Raw genomic sequence first — 9543 nt, forward strand, 5'->3', positions numbered from 1 at the left:
TTTTTAATAAACAAAGCATATTTAAAAATTCTGCAGCCTGTAGTATTCTAACCTAAATGTTCAAATACTGAATAATGCCTAGTATCAAACATTATTCTGTAAAATTTTTGTAATTTACACAAACAAGCTGATTTTCCTCATGGCATCACCATAAATCCATTCAGCTCAATAAATCCTCTTTGAATTCTCACTCATTTCCTTTCACTTTTTTCTTTTGAGATTCACTGTTTTGCATCCATTTTCAAAAATTAGAGCTGCCATCTGAGGGTCATGTGAAGAGTGAAGAGGGTGGCAGGCTAAGCATGAGTTTGAAATTAGGGAGGCAATTTATATACAGTGCAGGTAGTCAGGAGTTTTGTTGAAACTGTAGCAAAGAAAATAATAACTACAATAATTATAGCCAATATTTGCATGTTACTGTCAAATTTAGAGAGTGTTTTCACATGTCTCACCCACGTTAAGCCTTATAGTTTGCCTCTGGGTACTTAATAAGACTCACTTTGTAATTTTTACTGAATCATTCATTATATCCAGCTGTCACTTTGTGGGAAATGACTATGTCTTATATTTCATGAAAATACACACACACCCTCTGAAAATATATGTTCTTAAGGTGCTTAAGAACACCTTAAGCTCTTAAACACTCTAAGCAAGTGCTTAAGAGCTTCATGTGGAAGATTTGCTGGATTTTGTGATGAAAGGGTGTTAAGGACACGAGTGACATCATCAGAGAGAACTAACTATAGGAAAATCTGTGGTGAGTGGGCCAAAGCAAGGAGATTGGACACAGGGAGGCCAGGAACAGGAGAGAAGACTCCAGGAATTCTCCTTGGAAAGATTAATCCTGGACCAAAGTCCTTCATTATTTTTAATGGCTAAATTGTTTTCCATAATATCTATACTTCATAATCAACTATTTTTTCCATTGAAGTGCATTTGTCCTACTACACTGAGGAACATGTGTACTAAATTTTTTATAACATAAACAATGCAGATTTTTAGGCATGAAACTGAATATAATGGTTATATCCTAGTTCTTATTCCTAATTCTGTTTATTTCAATCATCTCATTTTTTCCCTTGAGCAGACTTGTTAACTATTTAATTACTAGGTTTTCACAAAAAGTTTTTCATTTATCATTTCAACACTTTTCACATTTTCTAAATATTTGTTCTGCATTTATCTTTGTTATATCTCTCTTTTTTTGGATTTATGTTTATTTTTCTACCTTCTTGAGTTGAAAGATTAGTGCTTTTATTTTCAATCATTCTAGGTTAAAAATAAAACATTTCAAGTTATAGAATTTCCCTCCAATACAGTTTTAGTCACATCTCATTGGTTTTGACATATAACTTTTTCATTGTCATTTATTGTTATGTCTTTATTTTCTGTTTTTAGTCCTTTGTTTTTTTGTTTTTTTTTTTGTTGTTGTTTTTTCAAATCAAGAGTTTTTATTGTCTCTTTAAAACATCACAACTGAGTCCATAGAACCATCTGCTATCTTGTTGTTTCTGCAGCAGGATCACTGAGATCTTATTCATCAGCCTGCTGAACTGTTCCTTTTTCAGAAACATAGATACCATCCAAAAATTTTCTGATATCCTTGTTTTTAACTGTGGTGGCTTGCTGAATCAAAGCAGCTGAATTTGACACAAGTTCAATGTCATTTCCTTCAAGAATCAACTCATCTTGCTGGGCTTGAGATACTGAACAGGCAACCCCTGGCCTCATTCAAACCCTGCATATATATTTTTCACCCAAAAAATTTCGGATTTCCACAAGAGAACCATTCTCCTGAATAACAACGTTGATGGGGAAGTGGGCATACACCGACCTCATCTTGTAACGGAAACCCAGTGTAACACCCTTGATCATGTTCTGTACGTGACTACAGATTGTGCGAACAGTGGCCAGTTCCTTTCTGTTTCCCCACCATTTGTCAACACGGAGCCTCTTCTTTTTCTTTCCAAGGAGACTGAGTTCTACATTGATGTGATTGAAGTCCCTCCGCAGGGTGCCTCTGGGGCCCTTCACAATAACTGTCCGTCCCTTCAAGTTAATGTCGACATTTTCTGGGATGTCGACAGTCTGGTTGCTGAGAATGGTCTTCATTCTCGCAGTAGATGCGGCAAAGAGCTTTAGTCCTTCTTTGAACCTAAGTATTAAGAATTTAATTTTAAAATTTATCTGTGGTTAGATGGCTTTTGTCTTTTTATCATTAATTTCCAATTTGATTCATTGTGATCACTAATGACTGTTGACAGGGAAAATAAATAGAAAAGGAAATAAGAAACAAACTGAAATGGGGGGATGAGGAGCATATGCATGAGACATAGCATTAAAGAGTAAAGAAAAATAATGAGAACAAAGCACAAATAGGAAGAGAAGTAAAAGGGCCCAAATGACTGGACAGATTAGAGGACTGAGTCTGTCAGTTACTACCTTGGCAGGAGGTTTGGATTGTTGAACAGGGTACATGATTCAAGTCAGTGTTTGGAGAACAGAATGACATAGAGAGGGAGAGTAAATGCACAGGCAACACAGTCCTGCCAGAAACCCAGCTACTCTTTGGTTGTGAAGGTTCTTTGAAGACTAGCAAGAAATGCCTTACTTGATCTGCTCTGATGATAATCTTTTTCTGCCATCATCCCTTGACATATTAGCTTCTTGGGTAGACTTACTATTTCTTTATCTTCCACTAAATTGGAGGATTTCAATATAGAAAACTGAGGAACCCATCCCACTCATACTATTTTCTTCATCCAATAGTCATTTTTCAGTTCCTATTATGACCAGTACTGTAAAGGGTTATCCACTTCTAAACATCTAACATTTACAGCCCATGTATGCATTCCGGTTCTCTTTTTGCCAAGCAAAGAGAAGCTGCTCCTACTTGAGAAAGAGTGATTGGCCAAGGTTGCAGTTATTTCACAGCCAAAAGAAAATTCCATATACCCACTATCTACCTGCAAGACCCAGTCACTGGGGGAGCGGGAGAGGAGACAGATTCCCCAAGCCACTCCCTAATTATTTCTTTCAGTGAAGAAATAATGAAGCTGCCCAGAAATGTCATGGTATCCACAAGTCGTTAGGGAGGAATTGGTGGTGAATACTCCTGCCTCAATTTTTCAGACCCGTAAGTGGGGATTGTAATAATCCTTACCTAATTGTTTTGAGAATTAAATGAGCTAATGCTTTAGAACAGTGTCTGGCACATAGTGAGCACTCAATAAAATGAACTCTTATTGTTATCCCAGAATGCAGGTACCCTCACCAGTGCACAGTCATGAAGGCATTGCCAGTCCTGCAGAGAGAATGAAGCTACCAAAGAGAACACAGATAAAAGGATGCTGAAGTTAAACAAAGCCACAGCACCATGCAGGCCTTTTCAGTAAAGAATTAAACAGCCGTCCAGAAAGTTGTGAAGCAAACTGGAGAGAAGCCAAGACTTCAGCAGACATCACTGAAAGGGATTTTATACTTAAAGACTTTTCTTTGGGCAACTTAGGACCTGTCTGTGATGAGCACTGAGAGCCCTGAAAAAAGACTTCTAGCAGGACAAGAACACCTTAGATCATCCAGAAAAAGGTCCAGAAAGAACTTAGATTATTCTTTGAGCCACACTGCATAGGCTTATTATCAGTTCTTTAGTAAGAAAGAACAGGATAGTAGTCCACTCTAAAATCTTTATCATAAAGCTCACCACAGTATGGATTTAGTCCTTCTTTTTACAAAAGTATCCTTTGTCTTTATAAAGTCATAGATGAGCTGGGCTTTGTGCTAGACATTGGAAACACATGGTGAACAAGACAGACCCACATGAGTTTATGATTCAATAGGAGAGACTGACATTGACCAAGTAATCACACAAATGTCATTGCAGGCCTTGATAAGTGCCCAGAAGAAATATAAAGTAGTCAATGAAGGTAATATCTGGGACTTTGAGACTTGGGGGTCCGACAGTTTTCTGAGACAGCAACAGCATTGCCACACCCTCAGGATAAGGGGGCACTGTCTGGGCAAGAACTGTAGCAGATGGTGCCAGGGAATAGACAGTGTGCTTGAAGGCTCTGGGGTGGGGCTCTGGCTGTGGGCCAGCAACTGGAAGAAGGCTTGTGCAGGGAGCATGTCAGCAGGATAGAGAGCCTGCCAGGCAGGGCCAGGTTAGCATCTTTGCTTTCTTCCAAATACAGGGCAGGTCATTGAAGGGTTTAGGCACACACAGTTGATGGTGACATATTTAGATTTGTGTTTTCAATGGATCCTTCCAACTGCAGTGTGGAAAGGAGTTTGAGGGACTAAAATGGAAAAGAGAAGTCCATTTTGGGAGACTTTCAACCTGGCATTAGAACCAAGATTATGGTGAGCACAACCAAACACAAAGACCCCTTTACTGAATCAGATCCCAAAAGGCTCATACCTGAATGGATGCTCCATGTGCTGGAGAGACACCCAAACTGTAAGAGTCCAGGTGACCACAGTGAAACTGTTATTTGGGTAAATTTAGATGAATCAGAAAGTGTCAAGAATAACACTTAGCCATATAGAAGTTCATGAAAATAATGGGCTTGACCCAGCAAAATAAGTAGCTGGGAATGTGAGACTGAAATGATTAGCCAACATACTGGGGTTTTGAACAGGCCCAGCTGAAAAACAAGAGAAATTAGACAGATGAAATTAGACAGATCAAATTACTCCACCAGTTTTATTAAAAGCAGAGTTGAAGAATTTGGCTTAGGTCTATGGGCAAGCCATGTTGCAAAAATTTCACTTTTAAATTCACACTCTGCCTCTCAGAGTGTGCCCTGTAACTGAGGAAGGAGGTGCAGGATAGAGCCTGTTTGGGGAACTTTTGCCTTTTGTGGGCTCCTTCCATAAGCAAACATTAGAAATTATATTTTACAGCTGCATTGGTACAGAACTATAAGCCAGGGTGATTTATATTCACTTTCTCTTCTGATTTTAAAAGAAAAAAACTTTTTTTGTGGCCCTCTAAACCGGGATGCATCAGCCCAGCACAGGGCAGAATCCTGGTGTTGCAGGTACATTGGTCCTGAGATGCAGGAAAGGGGACTTAAGCTGAAAGTGCCCATGATGGACAGTGCTAACCTTCATGGGATCTGCCCATGGAACACGACTGGTTGTCCCGCCAATAAACTACACTAGGATCCAAAGACATGTTCTGGTCCTGGATGACCAAATTTGTGTACCAGCAGATTCTGGTTCCCTCAGTTCCACGTACCAAGTGGCATTAAATACAGTCTTGGGACTTCCCTAGCAGTCCAGTCGTTAAGACCACACTTCCAATGCAGGGGGCATGAGTTTGATCCCTGGTAGAGCAGAGACATTACTTTGCCAACAAAGGTCCATCTAGTCAAGGCTATGGTTTTTCCAGTGGTCATGTATGGATGTGAGAGTTGGATGGTGAAGAAAGCTGAGTGCCGAAGAATTGATGCTTTTGAACTGTGGTGTTGGAGAAGACTCTTGAGAGTCCCTTGGACTGCAAGAAGATCCAACCAGTCCATCCTAAAGGAGATCAGTTCTGGGTGTTCACTGGAAGGACTGATGCTGAAGCTGAAACTCCAATACTTTGGTCACCTCATGCGAAGATTTGACTCATTTGAAAAGACCCTGATGCTGGGAAGGATTGAGGGCAGGAGGAGAAGGGGACGACAGAGGATGAGATGGCTGGATGGCATCACTGACTCGATGGACATGGGTTTGGATAGACTCTGGGTGTTGGTGATGGACAGGGAGGCTTGGCATGCTGCAGTTCATGGGGTTGCAAAGAGTCGGACACAACTGAGCGACTGAACTGAACTGAAGAGGAGCTAAGATTCTACATGTCATGTGCTGTGTGGCCAAGAAATAAAAATAGTCTAGTAGCCAAAAATAATGTGTTTTCCAGTCTTTGTGTCTCTTGGAGAATGTTAATTAAAATCTGTAACTCATCACAACACATCCAGAAAGACCGTTCCTTCCTAATTCTGTCAAGCCCTGCAACTGACTGCCCTTACAGCAAACCCACCTATCTGACCCTAGTCTGGCTTATCGGTTTCTGTCTGGGTGTTTGAGTTGTTACACTTGGACAAGTGGCACATGTGTTTCAACAGCTGGTGCTTTCAAACTCCAGAGAGGGGTTCCATGATGAAGTTTCCAGGCCTGTGATGCAGCCCAGCTCCCAACATGACCTGCATTTCCAGGGAGGATAAGTAGGCCATTAGTCTTACATCTTTGACTAAACAAGATCCACGCCTACTGATAAGGCAAGAGCTTAAGAAATAATTTACTCCAAGGTGTAACTGCCTGTTTTCACATGATGGGAGAAACCACATCTCTGTATTATTACAAGCTTAAGTAGGCTCTGGGAGTGATTCTGTGCTATTAAATCTTTAAGAATAGTTGGTATTCTATATATGCAAATTTCTACTCACCAGGCAGACACTGCAGCTCCGTTTGCTTGAAAAAGATGGCAGAATAGCCTGGACCTAGACTTCCCAATACATCTCAGGAGGCTGAGTCTGGGTCTTCCTACCATGCTCCATCAGTGGTGAAACTAAGCCAACCCAGCCAGGGGCTGGAATGCACCTGCAGTCAGAAGCCCCTACAGTTCTTAAAATTTTGATGAATAAAAGCTAGGGGGTAAATTGCCCTGGCATTTAAAAACTCCAGTGGTTTCTATTTCACAGGCAGTGAAAACTTTATTACTTTGTTAGGGTAAAGTGGTACCAGCCTCCCAGGGAAACCAAAACTTATTCTGTGTCTCACAGAAAGCTGAGAAAACAAGCATGTGAAATTATAAGTAGGAATTTTATAGGGCACAGACTCACTTGTACAAAGCATGTTAACTATCTTTCTTTGGGTGCCTCAGATCCTCATTTGTAAAATGGAGACTCTATTCCTGCCTTAAAGTTTATCACAAAGATTAAATGAACTAATACAGGGAAGCTTTTCATTCAGCATATACTCGAATACTGAACAAAGGTTAGCTATTACACAACTGTAATATATTTTATATACTCACTTACTCAAAAAATACATATGTATATATATTTAAATTCTATCTCAAGCACTGTTCCAGCTGGCAGCAAAAACTCGGTCCCACAGAGAGGAAACCCAGCAGTACAAAGTCCCTGTAGAAGATTTGGGCCAGTGGCATTAGGAAAGGACACTTTCCTTGACATCCCTGTCTTTGTTCCTGGCATTTCTGCATTTGTCTTTGCTTCCTGATGTGAGAACCCCACTCGGAAGCCTGGGAGTGTGGCATGGCCTCCCCAACACCTGAAAGCGGGAAAAGGAGTGGCAAGGGGGAAGCATGTCAGCTAATATTTCCTGCTGCAATAGAAATACTCTACAGTTCCCATGTAGCTTGTGTTTATCATCTATGAGCTGATAGTCTCCAGTCTGGATGAGTCCTCTGACTTCTAGATTTCTGTACCCAATGGACATGTGCACTTGCAAGTCAAATAAGCAGCTCACATTGAACAGACCCAAGAAAAGACTCTTGGCTCCCTTGCCCTCCTCCCCAGTGTTACAAACCCAGTCTTGCTATCTCAGCAAATGGCCCCATGGTTCACCCAGCTGCTCAAGCCAGAAACCTAGGACTGATCTTTGAGACCTCTCTTTCCTTTACCCCCACCCATATCTCATCTATCCAGTAGATTCTGCCTCCAGAATTCATACCAATTCTGTCCTTGTCTGTCCATCTCTGATGCCACCACCCTACACCCTAGTCTGATCCTCCATCAGCCCCATCAATAGCTTTAGACCTGGTCTCCATGCTGCCCTCTTAGCAGTAATAACTCATTTCTCTATACAGTGGAATGATCTAATATAAACTGTATTATATCCCAGCTCAAAACTCTCAATGGTATCCCTTCCCACATAGAAATGTACAAACTTCTCCCCCTGGCCATGTCATCTTTCTGACCTTCTCTTATGCCATCTTCCTCCTGCTCTCTGCACACACCCATGCTGGCCTTCTTTCTGCTTTTCAACATGACAAGTTCATTTCTTCCTTGAGGTCACATGGGACTCTTTTTCTTGTGCCTTCTCTCAGTGGGTTGGCTTTTTGGACTCAATTCAAGAAGGCACCCTAGTGCTAACTACCCAAAACTAAGTTAGTCTTTTAAGTATGTTTGTATCGCCACCCCTCCCGTCTTTATCATATTGCTTACCATTCATTTCTTGAAGTTAACTTATTTCTCTAGTTGTTTGTTATCCCATCATATTAGAAATACATGGCATTTTATCCAGTACTTTACAGTTCACACACACATTTGAGACCCAGGAGAACAATGATCTTGTCAGGCACACAAATATTTTTTAATAAATGAATCATCTTATTTGATACTCATGTTCTTCTCACTCAATCTCATGCAATTCATACACAAGAATAAAATAAACTACTTGTAAATCTCTGAAACATAATAATTTCAAACTTCCTTGACTTTACACAGTGGTTCCCTCTGCTGAAATGTCCTTTATTTGTTCTTCTATTCATCCTTCAAATCCCTGTTTGATAAGCAGCATGCAGAGGGATGCGAATAGGAACCATGGAGGTGATGAGGCAGGGAAGTAAGTAGCCTGCTGCCAGTTGGTGAGGTAAGAACTTGGGGCTTGAAGGAAGACTGGAGTCTCTGTAGGGAAATTCTGCCCCAAACCTGGAGCCTTCCCTTTTCTCAAGACAGGAAGCAAGGGGGTGGGGGACTTTGAATATTCAACAGCCTACTCACCATCTCCATTTGTGTGTTTTTTTAGGTTCCCAAACTTTTACTATCCAAATAGAACTTGACATGTAAGATAGCCCCAGTCACCTGCTCAGCCTAAAAGCTGCAGAGAAATTTTTGACTCCACCCCCCACACATACAACACACACACACACACACACACACACATACACCTCACATCCAATTTGTCAGCACATCTGGGCCCTTCTTAGCGCTGCCCCCCCAGCCCCCCACTGGCACCCTAGACCAAGCATCATCATCCCTTGGCGGAGCCACTATCATAACTTATAATTATCTCTCTTCTCTCTCCCCTTGTCCCGACCCTTCATTCTCTGCAAACAGCCTAGCAACCTTTTTAAAACCTAGACCCTGGTAGGTGGTCCTAAGATGGCAGAGGACTAGGACAGGGAGACCACTTTCTCCCCCACAAATTCATCAAAAGAACATTTAAACGCTGAGTAAATTCCACAAAACAACTTCTGAATGCTGGCAGAGGACATCAGGCACCCAGAAAAGCAGCCCATTGTCTTCGAAAGGAGGTAGGAAAAATATAAAAGACAAAAAAAGAGACAAAAGAGGTAGGGACAGAGCTCCATCCCGGGAAAGGAGTCTTAAAAAGAGAGAAGTTTCCAAACACCAGGAAACACTCTCACTGCCGAGGCTGTGGCAAGCCTTGGAAGCACAGAGAGCAACATAATAGGGAGAAAAATAAGTAAATAACTAAAACCCACAGAATATGAGCCCAACCATAACTCCCCCAGCGGAGAAGCAACGCAGACACCTGCACCCGCCACTAGTAAGTGGAGGCTGGGCA

At 41.4% G+C, this 9543-nt stretch overlaps 1 pseudogene; it reads right to left on the bottom strand.

Moving 5' to 3' along the window:
- Nucleotides 1–1446: 1446 nt before the first annotated feature.
- LOC129647801 (60S ribosomal protein L9-like) lies at nt 1447–2140 on the bottom strand (annotated as a pseudogene).
- Between the last annotated feature and the right edge of the window lie 7403 nt (nt 2141–9543).

The sequence above is a fragment of the Bubalus kerabau genome, chromosome 3 (assembly GCF_029407905.1).
Source record: "Bubalus kerabau isolate K-KA32 ecotype Philippines breed swamp buffalo chromosome 3, PCC_UOA_SB_1v2, whole genome shotgun sequence".
Lineage (NCBI taxonomy): Eukaryota > Metazoa > Chordata > Mammalia > Artiodactyla > Bovidae > Bubalus > Bubalus kerabau.